The sequence below is a fragment of the Anolis carolinensis genome, chromosome 6 (assembly GCF_035594765.1).
Source record: "Anolis carolinensis isolate JA03-04 chromosome 6, rAnoCar3.1.pri, whole genome shotgun sequence".
Lineage (NCBI taxonomy): Eukaryota > Metazoa > Chordata > Lepidosauria > Squamata > Dactyloidae > Anolis > Anolis carolinensis.
Genome location: NC_085846.1, coordinates 41,306,955 through 41,325,626, shown reverse-complemented (window position 1 = coordinate 41,325,626; position 18,672 = coordinate 41,306,955). Strand labels below are relative to the sequence as shown.

Genomic DNA, 18,672 nt, shown 5'->3' with positions numbered 1-18,672 from the left:
ACCTAACATCAAATTAAAGCCTAACATCAGTAAATTAAACCTAACATCAATAAATTAAACTATATATAGTTAAATGAAATTATATAATAACATAAAATCTAAACAAACATCCACATTAATTTACAACAGCCAACTAGAGTTCACAAAACAGTGTGGGTTGGTTGTGTAGTCAAATAATGGTCATTGGGATGGCATGGATTAGGAAGATCCAAATACAATATAGTTATCAGCCAGGGGCCTGGTTGTTGTTGTTGTTATTATTGCAAGATCTTTGTAACACTATGGTGTAATATTTTGACCATTGGACTATGACTCTGAAGACCAATGTTTGATTCTCTGCTTGGCCATGAAAATCCTTTGGGTGACCTTGGGTGAATTACACTCTCAGCCCTAGAAAACTCCATGATACGTTTACCTTACGTTTACCATAAATCAGAAATGATTTGAAGGCACACAACAATAATTTTTGTAACATAGTGCCAAAACCTGGAAAGTCTTTGGAATTAAGACAAGCTCACAATGATGATCATTGGAAACAAAGTCTTTATTTTCCTTTCTTGCCAGACTTAAAGAAAGTCAGTTCCAACTTTCCCCTCCCAGGTATATATTAAGATACTATTCCTCAACCCACCCCCTTCTAGTCAGAAGATGTTCTCACAGTTTCTTCTTTCAATTCCCAAAACACTGCCAGAGGCTCTTATCTATTCTACATTCCCCGTTTTCTTTCCAACCTCCCCCCTTCGCCAACATGGCAGGGTGAACAGAGCAGACAGACACATAGTCTCTCTAGTTTGACTTCCTTCCCAATCACTTCTCCATCAAATAAAATGAATCAATGAAAGTTTGAAAATAAACACACACACAAGCAGACTGTAAATAACAGCAGCTTAATTAGATTCATGAATTCAAATTCAGAATCAGAAACTAAGGAAACTAATGAATCTTCAGACACAGATTTCATTTGGGTGGTGGTGATGAGATTATGACTCCTTGGACTCGACCTCTGCCTGTCATCAGACAATTAGTAACATCAGCTTTTAAGGTATGATTTACTGTTGTTATTTTAAACACAGGCACATTTTTGCACAGATTATGTCACGTGGAGGAAGATACAGCATTATTATATTGGAGGGAAAGCTGCTGTGCCATATCTTTGTTCAGCTCAGGAGAAGGGATTAAAACACACACTCTGAAAATAGAGTAAGGGCATAAAAGTGGTCGAAACACCTGCAGTGTAACTGGAAACATTGCCAGTTGCACTCAGTATGACTATGCCTCTCCCACATAAATCAAAGACCTCATAATGATAGGGACATGTGTGCTGTCCTACGGAAAACCCTAGCGTTTTTCACATTGTGATACTTCAGGTGCAAATGCCATTCCAACGAGTGAATATGACATGGATGAGCACACCACACTGGGAAGCAAGGAATGAGGGAACATTGGTCAACATGTAAAACTGCCTTCTTTCATCATGCACACGCAAACAGTCAGGCTAGTAATAATTAAAAATTGAAATTAATGATTAGAAGTGTCATTATGCTTTAAAAATAGATTAATGGAAGATGGTTTTGAAGGTGACTTTTTGGGGAGAAAGCCAGAGACATAGCCCGCACACTCAAAGACCTGCTGTATCCTGACAGAACCCTTTGACCTTGTCTACACTGGCTTGATGTTGAAGTCTCAGGGGCAGGAATGATTACAATATGACCTTTTTTCGTTAATCCTTGTCTGAGCAACAAGATCTAGTGTGTTCATGTGATTCTTGTTATGGCCCACATTCGTAGCACAGAGATATCTATCAATTTGTATGGAGGGCCAAGTGGAATTAGAAAGGTCTGTAATGAAATTAACAGAGCCACAAGCCGGGGATTCTATGATTCAGCAACTAGGGATATTTTGACCCTGCAAATTCTGGATCAAGAAGGTAGTCTCTGCACTCACCCTTCTGAGCATCTATGGACAGACAGCATGGCCATTATGTGTTGAGAAATGACAGAATGTTAGACTCCAAATAGAGTGTTGTCTGTCTTTAAGAGTCTCCATTCTCCAGCTAGGCATTGTCAAACTGAAAGATTACATCAGGGTGAAAACTGTATGGCCCTCTAGATATAATTGGTATTTACTTTCCAGCATTCCATTGGCTATGCTGGCTAAGGCTGTAGAGAACGGCAACCCAACAATATATTGTAGCCCACATGATTCCTGTCCTTGGGCTTTATGAATTATTTCTCAGTCACCAGCTTTTGTTTGGACGAGTTGTGAATTCTCTGGTCTAGTCTTTTGCAATTATCATTTTTCCTAAACCGTTATTCTTGGTTAGCTGGGTTGCTAGACAGTCTTCTCTGGCCAATATTTTTGCCAGGAGATCCTCTGGTTCTACTTTAATCTAATGGGAAAGAGCAGAAAGGTGTCATAACTTTCTGCAGGTTGAGATTTAAACTGCCCTGAGTTCCCTGCCATGTTTCAAGGTAGTCTCATCTTCATCCATTCATTGGATGATGAAGTTATGCCTAAGCTGTTCATGGCCAGGTCTCTTAGGATTGGTAGCATTCTTGTTCCATAAAGACAGTCAAATGTGGTTTGCAAACATTTCCTGACTCTCACTAATAATTCCAAAGCAACTAGGTATCCAAAGCCACCCATACGTTTCATTGCCATTATGATGAGATATAGTTTTGAGGAGGCACAACCCACATAAGCATTGCCACAGGGACAGGTCAGTTCTTTCTTCTCCAAACCCTGACTACAATTCTTTCTGTGGTAGAAAATGCCTCCAGGCATAGGTTTCAAACAGTGTAGAGAATTAGCTGATTGTCCTGTTTCGTCTTTCAAGAACAGACTTAAAACACTATGGTAAGTAAATGAAAACTGCTATACTTCAGCAAAACATAAAGTACAGCACACTCAGTGGAATAATGCAAAAGGAAGCAAGGAAGTCTTAGGGTAAACACAGTTCTTCAGCAAAACATAAAGTGCAGCACACTCAGTGGAATAATGCAAAAGGAAGCAAGGAAGTCTTAGGGTAAACACAGTTCTTAGTCTCTGTTAGATTCCCAAATAAAATAGCAGTCTTACTTCAGACAAAGAAACAACAATAAATCTTTAGGAGCAGTTTCCCATATGCAGACTTGAAAGAGGCACAAGGGGAGCGAAGAGTCAGTTTGTTACCAGCAAGAGCTGGCTGCACCTGCTTCTGCTTTATAGCCCTGAGTCCTCTCCCAGCTGCTAGGACAGTTTCTAATTACTCAGCTGCATTTCTGGCAGCTCTTCTAGCTGAATGATGTCTCTGCTCTGTTTCCTTTCACCTCTCCTGAAATGTAGATACTTGCAAAAATTTCTCCTCGGAGTCCAACTCACCCTCAGATTCATGAACACTTTCCTGCTCCCCTTCCTCTTCTGAAGAAGAGGAATCACTAACAGTGATAGATTGAAAACATCTGGAGGAAAATGTTCTTTAAAAGGTCCTCTCTGTAAGCAAGGCAAGGAAAGCAAGAAATAGGCATGATTCAACCCCCAAATCTCACAAATATTCCTAGTGAATATGCAGTGGAGATGAAGAATACATTTCAGGGACTAGATTTAATGAATAGAGTCCCAGAAGAACCATGGACAGAAGTTTGCAACATTGTTCAGGAGGCTGTAACAAAGTACGTCCCAAAGAAAAAGTAAACCAAGAAGGCAAGATGGTTGTCTGCCGAGACACTGGAAGTAGCCCAAGAAAGAAGGAAAGCAAAAGGAAACAGTGATAGGGGGAGATATGCCCAATTAAATGCATAATTCCAGAGGTTAGCCAGAAGAGACAAGGAACTATTTTCAAACAAGCACTGCATGGAAGTGGAAGACGACAACAGAATAGGAAGGACAAGAGACCTCTTCCAGAAAATTAAAAACATCGGACATAAATTTCAAGCAAAAATGGGCATGATCAAAAACAAAGATGGCATGGACCTAACAGAAACTGAAGACATCAAGAGAAGGTAGTGAGACTATACAGACAATCTGTATAGGAAAAATAATAATATCGAGAATAGCTTTGACGGCATAGTGAGTGAATTAGAACCAGACATCCTGAGGACTGAAGTTGAGTGGGCTTTAAGAAGCATTGCTAATAACAAGGCACAACGGGATTTCAGCTGAACTGTTTAAAATCTTGAAAGATGATGCTGTCAAGGTGATGCATGCCATATGTTAGCAAATATGGAAAACACAAGAATGGCCATCAGATTGGAAAAAATCAATTTATATCCTCATACCAAAAAAGGGAAATGCTAAAGAATGCTCCAACTTTCATACAGTGGCACTTATTTCACATGCCAGTAAAGTAATGCTAAAGATCCCGCAAGGTAGACTCCAATACATGGAGCGAGAGTTGCCAGATGTCCAAGCTGGGTTTAGAAAAGGCAGATGAAGAGAGACCAAATTGCCAATATCCTCTAGATTATGGAGGAACCCAGGGAGTTTCAGAAAAACATCTGTTTCTGTTTTATTGACTATTCTAAAGCCTTCGACTGTATGGATCATAATAAACTATGGCATGTTCTTGGTGGTATGGGGATACCAAGTCACCTTGTCTATCTCCTGAGAAATCTGTATAAAGACCAAGTAGCCACAGTAAGAACAGATCACGGAACAACAGACTGGTTCAAGATTGGGAAAGGAGTACGGCAGGGCTGCATACTTTCACCTTACCTATCAGCTTGTATGCAGAACACATCATGCGATTTGCAGGGCTTGATGAATCCAAGGCTGGAGTTAAAATTGCCGTAAGAAACATTAACAACCTTAAATATGCAGATGATACCACTTTGAGGCCTGAAAGCAAGATAATGGCAACCAGATTGATAACTGGCAAACCGAGGGAGAAAACGTGGAGGCAGTGACAGACTTTGTATTTCTAGGCTCAAAGATTACTGCAGACACAGACTGCAGCCAGGAAATCGGAAGACGTTTACTTCTTGGGAGGAGATCAACCTCGATAAAATAGTGAAGAATAGAGAAGAATGCCATCATACTGGCATTGAAAGTCCACATAGTTAAAGCAATGGTATTCCTATGGATATGAGAGCTGGACCATAAGGAAGGCTGAGTGAAGGAAGATAGACGCTTTTGGATTGTGGTGTTGGAGGAACATTCTGAGAGTGCTTTGGACCGCAAGAAGATCAAACCAGTCCATACTCCAGGAAATAATGGCCAATGGCTCACTGGAGGGAAGGATATTAGAGGCAAAGATGAAGTATTTTGGCCACATAATGAGAAGACAGGAAAGCTTGGAGAAGATAATGGTGCTGGGGAAAATGCTAGGGAAAAGGAAGAGAGGCTGACCAAGAGCAAGATGGATGGATGGTATCCTTGAAGGTGCTAGGAGCGACGGCCGACAGGGAGCTCTGGTGTGGGCTGGTCCATGAGGTCACGCAGAGTTGGAAGAGACTGAACAAATAAACAACAACAAAAAATCCCAAAGAAAATTATACCTCCCTCTGAAATTCTACACAAGGTCATATGCACAAGGTTGATTTCAAATCTGCATTAGAATACTATTTAAAATAAAGGGAATTCGAGCCTCCCACATGACAACTGTTCATAACTAGGACTCTACAAATTCCTATACTACAGATGTGCTTGCGGGCTCAGAGCACTACATATTCCCTGCTAGAATAATGACCAATGGATCTTATCCATTGACTACAAGTGTCTGGTGGTAGATAAACATTTCAAAGAACTCAAAAAGACACAGGCCCTTTGAAAATTCCCAGTCTCTCACCATACCAGTTCTAATTTTAAATGTTTTTTTCATGGCAGTCTCTTTAAGATATTAACTAGTTTGTTTAGTGAGTCATACACTAGTTTCAAGTGGATTTATGAACAATATTTGTTTTCCATTTATTCTTAAAGCTTAATTTGTGATTTCTTATGTCTCAGTGCAAACACTTCAAATTTATGCGAAGTGGATAAGACACATTTGTAATGCTAACCAAAGCAGCTACATCTATCAGACATGCGGTAGCAATAGATTTTATTGAAACATAAGGCTGAACTAGATGACCTTCAAAGTCTTCTCTATTACTGTGATTAAAAAATAAATGTATGTCCAAAGAAGATGAATGTTATCCATCTAGTCCTCTACAGTAAAACTCTGTACATCTTGTTACTATAGCCCAGAAATTCTGATAAATCTGTCCGTCTCTGCAAATTTATTTAGTATCCTTGAGAGCTTTTTTACGTCTGCGACCATTAAAATATGCTTCAGCAATGCTGCTGCGCAAGGGCATGCATATTAAGAAGGTTTGCTTCTATTCACTTTAAGCCTGTTACCTACTGAAATCAGTATTTTATGTTTCTTTCAGCATATCAGTATCTGGTATTTAGGACTCATATACAGCCTCTCAGTTTCTTGGCCAAGCTTCTTAGATTTGCACTTCATCAGTTTGCTTTCTGTGAAACAGGCACTGGAACAGAAAAATGAGTTTGCACTCTCTTCAGTGTTTTGGGCATGTTACCGCTCTTTTACTCCAAGGGAGAAAATAATGTGTCCATTCATTTGTTATTGGACTACAACTCCCAGCATTCCTCAATATTAGCTATGTTGTCTAGGGCTAATGGGAGTTGTAATACTTGTGACCGGAGCTCATAGAGCTCTTGATGGCAAACAACAACAGCAGTAGTGGCAACAAAAGATAAGACAATGATAACAAGAACAATTGTCTTAATAATTTCCCTATCAGGAACTTGATGTTTTGCAATATTATGAGAGGTCACATAGACCATTTTGTGAGAACACTGAAGGCTCCACATTCCAAAGACTCTAAACAGCAACAAAGGTTTAAGAAACCTACACCAATATATGAGTATATCTGGTCTACTGAACTGCACTTAATTAAAGAATTCATAACAAGGAAAAAACCCAATGATAACAAAAATTGATTCGAAGAGCTTCTGGTCTCTTAATACAGATGGCCTGTTCCTATAATATTGCATGCAATGTAAAAGCTGAATGCTGTCATTTCCAAAAGTCACAATTACAGTAGAGTCTCACTTATCCAAGCTAAACAGGCCGGCAGAAGCTTGGATAAGCGAATATCTTGGATAATAAGGAGGGATTAAGGAAAAGCCTATTAAACATCAAATTAGGTTATGATTTTACAAATTAAGCACCAAAACATCATGTTATACAACAAATTTGACAGAAAAAGTAGTTCAATACACAGTAATGTTATGTTGTAATTACTGTATTTATGAATTTAGCACCAAAATATCACAATATATTGAAAACATTGACTACAAAAATGGCTTGGATAATCCAGAGGCTTGGATAAGCGAGGCTTGGATTAGTGAGACTCTACTGTATAAGGTAGAGCTGCACCAGCATACTAAAGTGTCTAACATTTACAACAAATTGATATGTTGTGCAAATTGGATGTGGGCAGAGATGAGGGAAAGTGGGAGAGTAGTAAGAGCAACAGTAAGAGCATCAGGAATCTCTCAACAGCCACAATAACCTTTTTTTGTACTCGATAAGGTCAGACATAAGTTTTAATTTAGAAAATGTGATTGTTGAATGATGAAGCCTGCAGACTGCAGTTTTTACTAACAAAAAATTGGATGGGCCCCCCAAATTCTGACCCCCTCCACAGCAGTGTTGGCTGTAGAAACACATAAAATTAGTTAGATGATGTAGCAACCTGCCCAGACCACTCAATCTCAGTTTACGCCACACTACAATTCCCACCATTCTTTGTCAATATGACCATTGGGATGTATGGGGTACATGTGAAAGAGCTGTAATCCAGAAGTTTTGAACTACAATATCCACCATTCTCTGGCAAGTAGGTCAATAGCCAAACTATTTGAAGGTAATGCACGTATAGTCATAACATCTAAAAGGTGTCAAATTGGAGAAAGCTATAGTGTAGCAAGTATAACACTGTATTTTGCAGTCCTACTACCTAGGTCATGCCCATATTCCATATATAAAAGTGAGATGGCCTCTTTCTCTTTCAGCACATATACACACTCACACACTCAAAATATATAAGCAGGAAACATTGGACTACAAAGGGCATTTGGGAGCTTGGTGGAGATTAATCAAAACCAATCAATCACTGGTTCCTGGAATGAGAGGAAAGCACCAATCAGAACATAAGAAACCAATTACGTAGCTCTTGGGGGAGGGCTCAGGGAGTAGGAAAAAGTGACTGCAATGCATTTTTTTCCAAGAGACAGTGAGAAGGTTGAGTGCACCAGTTCCATGACAAATGGAAATGAGATGATCTCTCCAAGAGGTGTGGGAGGCTGGACAAAAAATCCAAGGAAGCAATCAACACCACCAGAATATACATCATAAAGACATTTGCAGATAAAACACAAAGTTTTTTTCCCTATCTTTGATAGAAAACTTTTTGCATCACTCCCAATGCCGCATAATAACTGCTGAGTTCTACAAGCCATATAAGGCTTCCATAAGTATCTCCACAGTGACGAGAAACCTGCCAAATTCAGATCAGGAGATCTTTTGTTGATCTCAGTGCATCTGCAAAAGTTTACTCAAATAATCTGGATAGCCTTGGGCTGAAAATGCTGCTGCTTAATGCCAGGTTGGTAAATGGCAAAGCAGCTGCCATTAAGGACTTGATCCTGAATGAGCATGCCAACCTGGGATGTATTACAGAGACCTGGCTGGATGAAACTGAGGGAATCAATCTCTCTCAGCTCTGCCCACCAGAATTCTCTGTGCTGCAGCAGGCGAGGCCAGAAGAGTGGGGAGGTGAAGTTGCAGTGATTTATTGGGAAAATATGGCCCTATCCATCAGCCTACAGGGTTTGAGTGTGTTTACCTAAAGGTGGGTTACTGGCGTGAAGGATGCCGGTTTGAATCTGCAAGATGGAGTGAGCTCTCGTCTGTCAGCTTTAGCTTGCGGGGACATGAGAGAAGCCTCCTAGTAACACATCCAGGCATCCCCTAGGCAACATCTCTGTAGACAACCAATTCTCTCACACCAGAAGTAACTTGCAGTATGTTCTTAAGTCACTTCTGACACAATAAAAAAAAACCCAAAGGTGGGGGAACCAGGACAGAATAGGGATCCTGTTGGTGTTTTGTCCACCCAGCTGCTCAACAGCATCCCTTCCTGAGCTAGCCAGGATGGTCTCGAAGTTGACGTTGAAGTCTCCATGGCTCACAGTACTGAGGGACTTCAACATCCATGCTGAGACTGCCCTGTCAGGAGTGGCTCAGGACTTCATGTCTGCCATTATAACCAATTGGTATCTGGACCCATACATGCTGCTGGACACACTCTAGACCTTGTATTTTGTACAGAGGGTGGAAATGCTTATCTGAGAATGGAGGAGCTCCCTGTGGTTCCGTTGTTATGGACAGATCACTACCTGATCAGATTTAGACTGGCTGGGACTTAGAACCTCTGCAGGGCTGGGGGACCCATTAAGATGGTCCACCCCAGGAGGCTTATGGATCTGGATAAATTCCTGACAGCTCTTGGGGAATTTCCCATTACCTGGGCAGGTGTTACTGTTGAAGCCCTGGTTGATCTCTGGAATGGGGAAATGACCTGGGCTGTAGACATGATTGCTCCAGAGTGTCCCTTCTCACAAAGTGGAGCTAAACCAGCCCCCTAGTTCACTAAGGAGCTGGTAGCAATTAAACGCATGAGACTGGAAGTAGAGTGACAGTGGCAGAGAACTCAGAGTGATACTGACTGAAAACAAGCAAAGAAGTATCTGAAGATCTATGGTGGGGCAATAAAAGTAGCCAATAGAACATTTTATATAAATACTGTTGCTGCAGCACAAAATCGCCCAGCAGAGCTGTTTCGGGTAGTTAGAGGCCTAATCCAACCTGATCCAGAAGAGAATGCTGACCATACAACAGCACAACATGAGGATCTTGCTCACCATTTTGCAGATAAGATCGCTCAGATTCTTTCTGACTTAGATACCACAGTTGATACAGCTCTGGTGGATGCAACCTTGGCACCTGCTTGTCTTGTGTTGATGGATACCTTTCAATTTGTGCAGCCCGGGGATGTGGACAGGATTCTTGGAGAGGTGAGAGCCGCCACATGTGCTCTAAACCTTTGCCCTTCCTGGTTGATAAAACAGGCCAGAGGGAGACTGGTGGAGTGGGTCAGGGAAGTGATTAACATCTCCCTACATCAGGGCAGGGTCCCTGCAGGCCTCAAGGAGGCTGTGGTAAACCACTTTTTAAAAAACCTTCCATAGACCTCTGTCCTGGACAACTACAGACCAGTCTCCAACCTCCCATTTTTAGGCAAGATTCTGGAGTGTGTGGTGCTTAGCAACTCCAAGGGTTCCTGGATGAAGCAGATTATCTAGATCCATTTTAGTCTGGTTTCAGGCCTGGTTATGGGACAGAGACAGCTTTGGTCGCCTTGGTGGATAACCTATGCAGAGAACTAGACAGGGGGTCTAGTTGGTTCTCCTGGACCTCTCAGTGGCTTTCAATACCATCGACCTTGGTATCCTTCTGGGTAACCTTTCTGGGATGGGACTTGGAGGTACTGTTGCTTCCTGGAGGGACGTTTTCAGAAGGTGGTGCTGGGGAATTCTGTTTGACTCCTTGGCCTTTGGCCTGTGGGGTCCCTCAGGGCTCTTGCTTTCACCATGCTGTTCAATATATACATGAAACCACTGGGAGAGGTCACCCAGAGTTTTGGAGAGCAGTGCCATCTATATGCAGATGACATCCAACTCTATCACTTCTTTTCACCTAATTCCAAGAAAGCAGTGCACTGTGCTAAACTGGTGCTTGGCAGCTGTAATGGACTAGATGAGGGCAAACAAATTGAAGCTTAATCCAGACAAGACAGAGGCGCCCCTAGTCAGCCGTAAGACACATCTGGGAATAGGGAGTCAGCCTGTGTAAGATGGGGTTACACTCCTGAAAACACAGGTTTGCAGTTTGAGAGTACTCCTGGATTTGGCTCTGAACCTGGAGATTCAGGTATCAGCAGTGACCAGGAGTGCTTTTGCATAATTAAAGCGAGTGCGTCAACTGGCAACAGGCTTTTGGGGAAGGGTAAGGGAAGGCTCTGGGGAGGGTTTTTTAACTTTTGTTTTGCTCTTCTTAAACTATTTAGTGTGGATAGATGTTAGTCGTCTTGAGTCTCCATGGGGAGAAAGGTAGGATGTAAATAAAGATAACAACAACAACAACAACAACAAAAATATGATGCAGGGGATAGAATCAGAATCTCAGAGGCACTATAGCTTCATGAGAAACCAACTTTTTTAACCTCCTGCTTTGCCAGCCCCTGGTGTTGCAATGAGATTGTGGACAACTTGTGAACGTGACACAAGCTCTTCTTCAAGAAAGGGAGAACAGATTCATGCTTGCCATACTAACAGTCATAAATGTTTGCATCAGTACAATTTTTGATGTCAAAAAGAAAAATGCCATCAGATAAAAAGTGAATCTTAGAATATCTTGGGATGAACAGAGCCAAGACAATCAGAAACAACCCACACTATGAAGTTGTGATCCTTCTTCTTGTCAGGCTGGAAATAATTATCTGCACAACACTTGTTACATCAAAAAGGTTCCTTAGCTACCTTCGATCTCTTCCAAGACCAGTCAGATTATGAACCCCCACAAATTCCCCTTTCAGATGGTGAGATATAACAAAGATGACAACCCCCTAGCAGAATCTTTTTGGACATATGAAGTAGGTATGTTAGGTCCAAGATATTATGCTTATCAGTTTAGGTAACACTTTGGTGATGTATTTTCTGTTTTTATTAAACAGTCCATTACCTATTATCCTAAACCTCATAAAAATGTCATAAAAGCAATTTTTAAAAACATACTAAGAATAACCTCACTCATGTCTTGTCTACATGAGCCCTAAATCTCAGATTCACCCTGCATGCACTGACATCCACATGATGCACAGTTGCTTTATTTATTTATTTATTTACCATTTTTGTACCCCGAAAATTTGCCATTTTCAGCCCCGAGGGCGACTTTGGTGTGTATCCTGGTTTTTTTTTTGTTTTTGTTTTTGTTTGTTTGAATTGACTTAGCAGTATTTCCAAATATATATATCTGGAAACTTTCATGTATCCTGGTGCTTTGCAGCCATTTGAACAGTAGAACTGGATCTGTTTTGGCCTAATCTACTGTCCATACTGGAAATTGGCACCATCACCCCTTCTCCGCATTCATCAGTGCATGGAAAGCGGATGCATCATGGTCATGTCTTCCCTGCTGCTACTCCTAGCCAGCCAGAGAGGTGTTCAAGCTCTTGGCCATTGTAGGCATCTCTACTGATATCAGAACAGAGCACCTATGTGATCAGTAAGAAGGGCTCCAAATGGGCCCCCTTAGCTCAATGTTGGTGTCACCACTGACTCAGATCTGGCATAAATGTACCAGTTCCAGGGTTGTTACAGGACAGATTTACTCTGGGCAAAAAAATGGCTATGATAAAGGATTTATGAACGCTCGCCATTTACACAAATCTTTTAGCAGAAACATGCAGTGTTTACAGTGGACTCTGCAGAAAATGCTTCAGCTGTACTCCACAGAAAGGAAAACCAGCCTGTTTAGCAAGGCTTGCAAATGCTGATTTATTATCAGTAAATGTTTGATTTTTATACCTATTTTAGATACCTATATACATGGTGTCACATAGAAATTTCTCAGGCAGAAAGGGGTCATGAGTATATAAAGCTCTGGTCTAAACCATGGGTCGAGAATTGGCATATATATATGCCAATTCCAGATCGGTCCCAGGACAAATTTATACTGAGCTAAACTAGTTGGTGTAAATGAGCCCTTAGACTGTGGACATTTTGAAACTATAGAAATTAAACCAAAGAAAATGGTTTGTTTGTTTTTATTAATTGACTTCATTCTCTATCTTTCTATATACAACATCCAAGGCACATACTTTGATTTACCTCCATGGCATGGAAGATGTACATAATCTACTTCAGTGGTTCTCAACCTGGGGGTCCCCAGGTGTTTTTGACCTACAACTCCCAGAAATCCCAGCCAGTTTACCATCTGTTAGGATTTCTGGGAGTTGAAGTGCAAAAACATCTGGGGACCACAGGTTGAGAACCACTGATCTATTTGCATTATTACTTCCATGGGACACGATAATTAGCACAGTTCTGTTATACCATAGCTGCACCAATTTAAGCTAGTTCAATGAATATATTTTTACTCATTCCATCTAATTTGATACACTTGATGGTAGTGATGATGATTCATTGTAATATTTATCATGCATTATTGAAAACTGAGAATCAAATTATTGAACGGGAGACAACAGTGTTCATTTGTAACTATGGCCATTTATGAGGCACTGCTCTCTCAATTTAGAAACATTTACTTAATTTTGGTTGTGGGGACTGTGATCAAAGCAGCTCTAGGCAGTTCCATAATGTATATCCATTTTATATAATATAGCCATTGGAATTAATAGGAAAATCGGTGAAACATGAAAGGGACCTCTTAAGCGTTTGTCCTCTAGGGCTGAGGTTCTCAAACTTTTTCAGTTGTGGAGCCATTTTTGAAGCAAAAGATTCTCGTGGAGCTCCAAGAAATGTTTATACAGTAGAGTCTCGCTTATCCAACATAAACGGGCCGGCAGAATGCTGGAATAAGCAAATATGTTGGATAATAAGGGGGATTTAGGAAAAGCCTATTAAACATCAAATTAGGTTATAATTTTACAAATTAAGCACCAAAACATCATGTTATACAACAAATTTGACAGAAAAAGTAGTTCAATATGCAGTAATGCTACGTAGTAATTACTGTATTTTCGAATGTAGCACCAAAATATCACAATGTATTGAAAACATTGACAACAAAAACATTGACTACTAAAAGGCAGACTGCGTTGGATAATCCAGAACATTGGATAAGCAAATGTTGGATAAGTGAGACTCTAAGTAAAAGGCAAAGGTTTCCCCTGATGTTAAGTCCAGTCATGACCAACTCTGGGGGTTGGTGCTCATCTCCATTTCTAAGCCGAAGAGCCAGCGTTGTCCGTAGACACCTCCAAGGTCATGTGGCCGGCATGACTGCATGGAGCGCTGTAATCTTCAGGCCGGAGCAGTACCTATTGATCTGCTCACATTTGCATGTTTTCGAACTGCTAGGTTGGCAGGAGCTGGGGCTAACAGCAGGCGCTCATTCCGCTCCCGGGATTTGAACCTGGCACCCTTTGGACTCTACTGTATATTATATTAAAATATTATATATAATATATAAATATCATGCATGGGCCAGGCCAGTGGCAGATAGATGGAGAGTGTTTGTGTGAACTAATTCACATAGTGCAGAAAGAAAGAAAAGAAAGAAAAGAAAGAAAAGAAAGAAAGAAAGAATAATACAATATTTACAATTAAGAAGCATTTTAACCAACATAAATTTAACAGTATTTCAGGGGAAGACCCCCAGCCCAGGCCATCCAGTCCAGCCACCTTCTGTCATGCAGAAAAAACACAAAGCACCTCCTGAGCGATGGGAGGGAAATAGGGTTTTGGAAGCAAAGAAAGTGTGTGTGTGTGGGGGGGGGGGGTGTCTGGGCGGTGAGAAAATGTGTCTCTGCGGTGAGGGAGAGGATGTTGCTGCTGCTGTTTCCAGCAGGTCAAAACTTTACTTTCTTTGCATTTCTCAGGAGGAGGAAAAAGGCTGGAAGCAACATGGTGCCGCAGAGCCCCTAACGATGACCCCAAGGGCTCCGCAGAGCACAGTTTGAGATCCCCTTCTGTAGGGTAAAACCACCCTGAGTGGTGATTTTGATCAGGAAAAAATGGCACAAAATGAAGCCCTTTCCCATGATATTCTTCTGTTTCAACTATAGCCATAAGAAAAAAGAGGGGAAATCTCTCATAAAACAATCATCTGGAGAATGTTGTCAAGGTCTCTGCACAAAGTACACAAAAGTGACTGACATATATCCATAAAAAATGAAATTGCTTTCCTTAAAAAAAAACCTATGTTTTTTACTGACATTTTCATTGATACTGTTATGAAAGCTATCATAAACAGACAGGTTCAAGATTTCCGGCAGTAACCAAATACTATGAAGCGGTGTAATACAACAATCTGATTCCTCTTTTGTTCTCCACCTATGCACCTTTTTGTACCTCTAGGCTACTTGTGCTATACTATTTTATACTTTAATGTATTGTGTTTAATACAACACTTCTGGTGTTATATCATGTTTATTTAGTTTAATTCCTAGTTAATTTTCAGTTAGTTTAAGTTATATTGAGATCATTTTATTTCATGTTTATGTTTTGATTGCTGTTTGTCTGTTTTTAGGCATTGAATGTTTGCCATTTTTGATATTCTTTGGAAACTACCTTGAGTCCCTTTGGGGAGAGAGGGCCAGTTATAAATAAAGTGTTATATTATTATTGGGGGTCTCCGGTGGCGCAGTGTGTTAAAGCACTGAGCTACTGAACTTGCAGACCAATAGGTCGCAGGTTTGAATCCGGGGAGCGGAATGAGCATCCGCTGTTAGCCCCAGCTTCTGCCAACCTAGCAGTTCGAAAATATGCAAAATGTGAGTAGATCAATAGGTACCGCTTCGGTGGGATGGTAACAGCACTCCATGCAGTCATGTTGGCCACATGACCTTGGAGGTGTCTACGGGCAATGCCGGCTCTTCGGCTTAGAAATGGAAATGAGCACCAACCCCCAGAGTCGGACACAACTGGACTTAACGTCAGGGGAAACCTTTACATTTACCTTATTATTACTATTATTATTATTATTATTACTACTATTATTAATACTTACTTGTCTCAGATTCAGTTAAAGAATGCTTAGCTATCCAGTCTTTTTTTAAAAAAATACTAGGTTTTTGAATCTCCTTTCCTTCATAACTGTCAGACATTAATGACAGAAAGCTAAAGATTTACAGTAATAACCGAGATTACTAAATGCTTACAATTCCCCCCTTGCAATACAGAATTATACTTTTTGCTTAAGAAATCCATTTCAGGTATTGAATATAACCATTCTTTCTAAACAATCCACAATCTGGAATACCTGCACTGGTACTGATCTGTGAGTCATTGGCTGCCAGTTCATAGAAAGTTTCCAGAAACAAAGGAAAAAAATGTAGCTAATGAGCACAAATATGGTACTTGGCTCTGCCACATTAAAAAAAAAGCTGGCTCCTTACATCAGATAGCCTGTGAAGCATTGGTCTGGGAGATTTTTGCTAAGAAAACCAAAGCCAACACATTCTCGCTTAAGTGTCTTGCTTCCCCATGCATACAGCACATTGACACAGCTAAAAGAGACAACTGATCGTGACAAAATTCATGACTGAAGAACTGAAACAAGCAAAGGGATGGCACAGGATAATCTAGAAGGCTATATTCTGGTCTCTACATCAAATACTATGTAATACAGAATTCTTCCCCTATCCTAAAACTGCATCGTTTTCTCCTGAATAAGTCCTCTTGTCTTAAAGTTAACCACAGGTAACTCTCTCTTTATGCTCTGAGACTGTTCTGGAACAATGTCTCAGAATATGATGCAAGTGGTGCATGTTTTCCCCTTGATAAATACTACACCATTTATTTGCAATATTCTTTTTCAAAATCTGGTTCATTCCACAATACTTTCAAAATGGACACTACAGCTACAAGAGTCTGTAAGCAGATACCATTAGCAGAATATGCCCAATATTGCTTTACTCATGTAATGTCTTGGTTTGCATGGCCAAAGGTTCAGCCAAGACTTAAAGACATGCAGGACAGGAAAAAAAGATGAATAGGGCAGTCTACCAAGCAACCCTGGGTTTGTGAGATGATGTCTACTCAGAGTTTACTAAAGTCAGCCAAAGCACTTCCTTCTCTTTTTTAAAATAAATAAATAAAGCCCCTACAAAGACAGAAGAACTGAATTCTTGATTATCTTCTCATGTCTACCTGAGCTCTGACATGTTACAACAACTCCTTATCTGTGCCACAAAAGGAACCCAACTAAGGAAGATTTAGAAAGATTGAGAGAAGATGGCCTTAAAACCCACTTCTATTCTGGGGCTTTTAAAAGATTAAGTCTTCCTTTTCTGAAACATTGTTTATCCTGTCAGAGGAAAAGGTGAAACTTAAACCATAACACACACCCCACCTGCGCTTCTCCAACCCTTTCCTCCCATCACTTACCGGTTTCAGCTTGAGTTTCAGACTCATTTCTATCTCAGTGTTGAAAGTAAGTGCTGCCTGTGTGAGCAAGGGAGCCAGACTCAGGGAGGGGAGAGGGGAGTGGTGTAGTGCTCCCCAGCACAGGCACTGGGTTGCTTACATCACTCCCTGGAGTGATGGGGAAAAGCTGTGATCACGCTCAGAAATACACTACATGTACCGTTCCCTGATATAGAAGGGTGGGAATGACAAGGTTTGTGACATTTTTGGAAACGTCTTTAATACCAGAATCTGGATGTCTCTTCTCCATATCATCCTAAATCTCAAAATCCTGTGCAAGTTTGATCCAGAGTATTTCCTTATCTCTACAAAATAATACATTTGAAAAAAAGAACCTCATAAACATTTGGCAAGAAAGATCCATACATAGATTGACAAACTGCAAATCTCTTCGTTTAACAATGTTTGGTGTGTTTAATACATTGATGTTAGAGCACTGTTCTGGAAAGCATCTTTTAGGGGCCAAACAGCCCCTAAAAGGAGGAGGAGGGGAGGAGATGAAGAATGATACTTTTTTGGTCTTTGCTGTGGCTGATGTTGCCTGAGCTCCTGTCTATACTGATTTTCTTCTGCTTCTAGAAAAGGACGGGCAAAGTGTGGCCTCCAGATGTTTCTGTACTGAATTCCCTTGCCAGCATGTCAAGGCTGTATAATGCTGGGAATTGTAGTCCAAATGCACGTTCCTCTTTTCTGTTCCACTTTGAGATGGACCAAACACTTCCTAATTTTGGTACAACCTAAATCCATAGCCCAGAGCATTAGAAACTTGCCAATTCCAGATGCATATTCAGAATTTCACTGTTGACATGTATCAGCATATTTTTTCAAACATGGAAGTGTGAGCAAAGCAAAATTTCCTATACATTACAAGATGCACACAAGCACTTGTTCACCATGGATTGGGGAGTGAAGAGGGAAAGTCAGCGGGTGACCATATGGCACAAATGAGGCCTATCCATGTCAAAGAAATCATTGAACTCCTAGTGATTTCAGGTTAATTTACTCATGTGAAACACATTCTGAGATGTTTCAAGATGTTCTGCTGATATGGTAACAGCCAGAACACTGGAATAAGATACAAAAACTAAATGTGATGTACATCATTTGGAAATAATGCTTTCTCTTTATTGATAAGTTTATTTGTATGCCATAGCCTTTTGCACTTCAATTGCTGCCTTTGGTTTTGTTTTTGTTTTTTTGCAAGAATTCTAAATCAAGTTGAGCTGCTAACTAGACTCCACCCTGGCAGTGTTATCTATTAAATTAACTGCTCAATTCTATCTATTATCAGATTCTAATCACGAACTTTAAAGAATTACAAATTCATCTTCAAGAATCGCCTTTCCTGCCACTACTGCACATTCTTGAAACTGAGGCTGCATCTACACCAGATCAAATAATGCAGAGTATCCTGTTCTGAAGTTGCCATGGACAAACTATGAGAGGTTCACA

The 18,672-nt window shown here is 40.5% G+C and overlaps 1 protein-coding gene across 1 annotated transcript in view; it reads right to left on the bottom strand.

The window, feature by feature from the left end:
* Positions 1-18,672, bottom strand: part of kcnh6 (potassium voltage-gated channel subfamily H member 6) — a 163,227-nt gene that overhangs the window by 35,485 nt on the left and 109,070 nt on the right.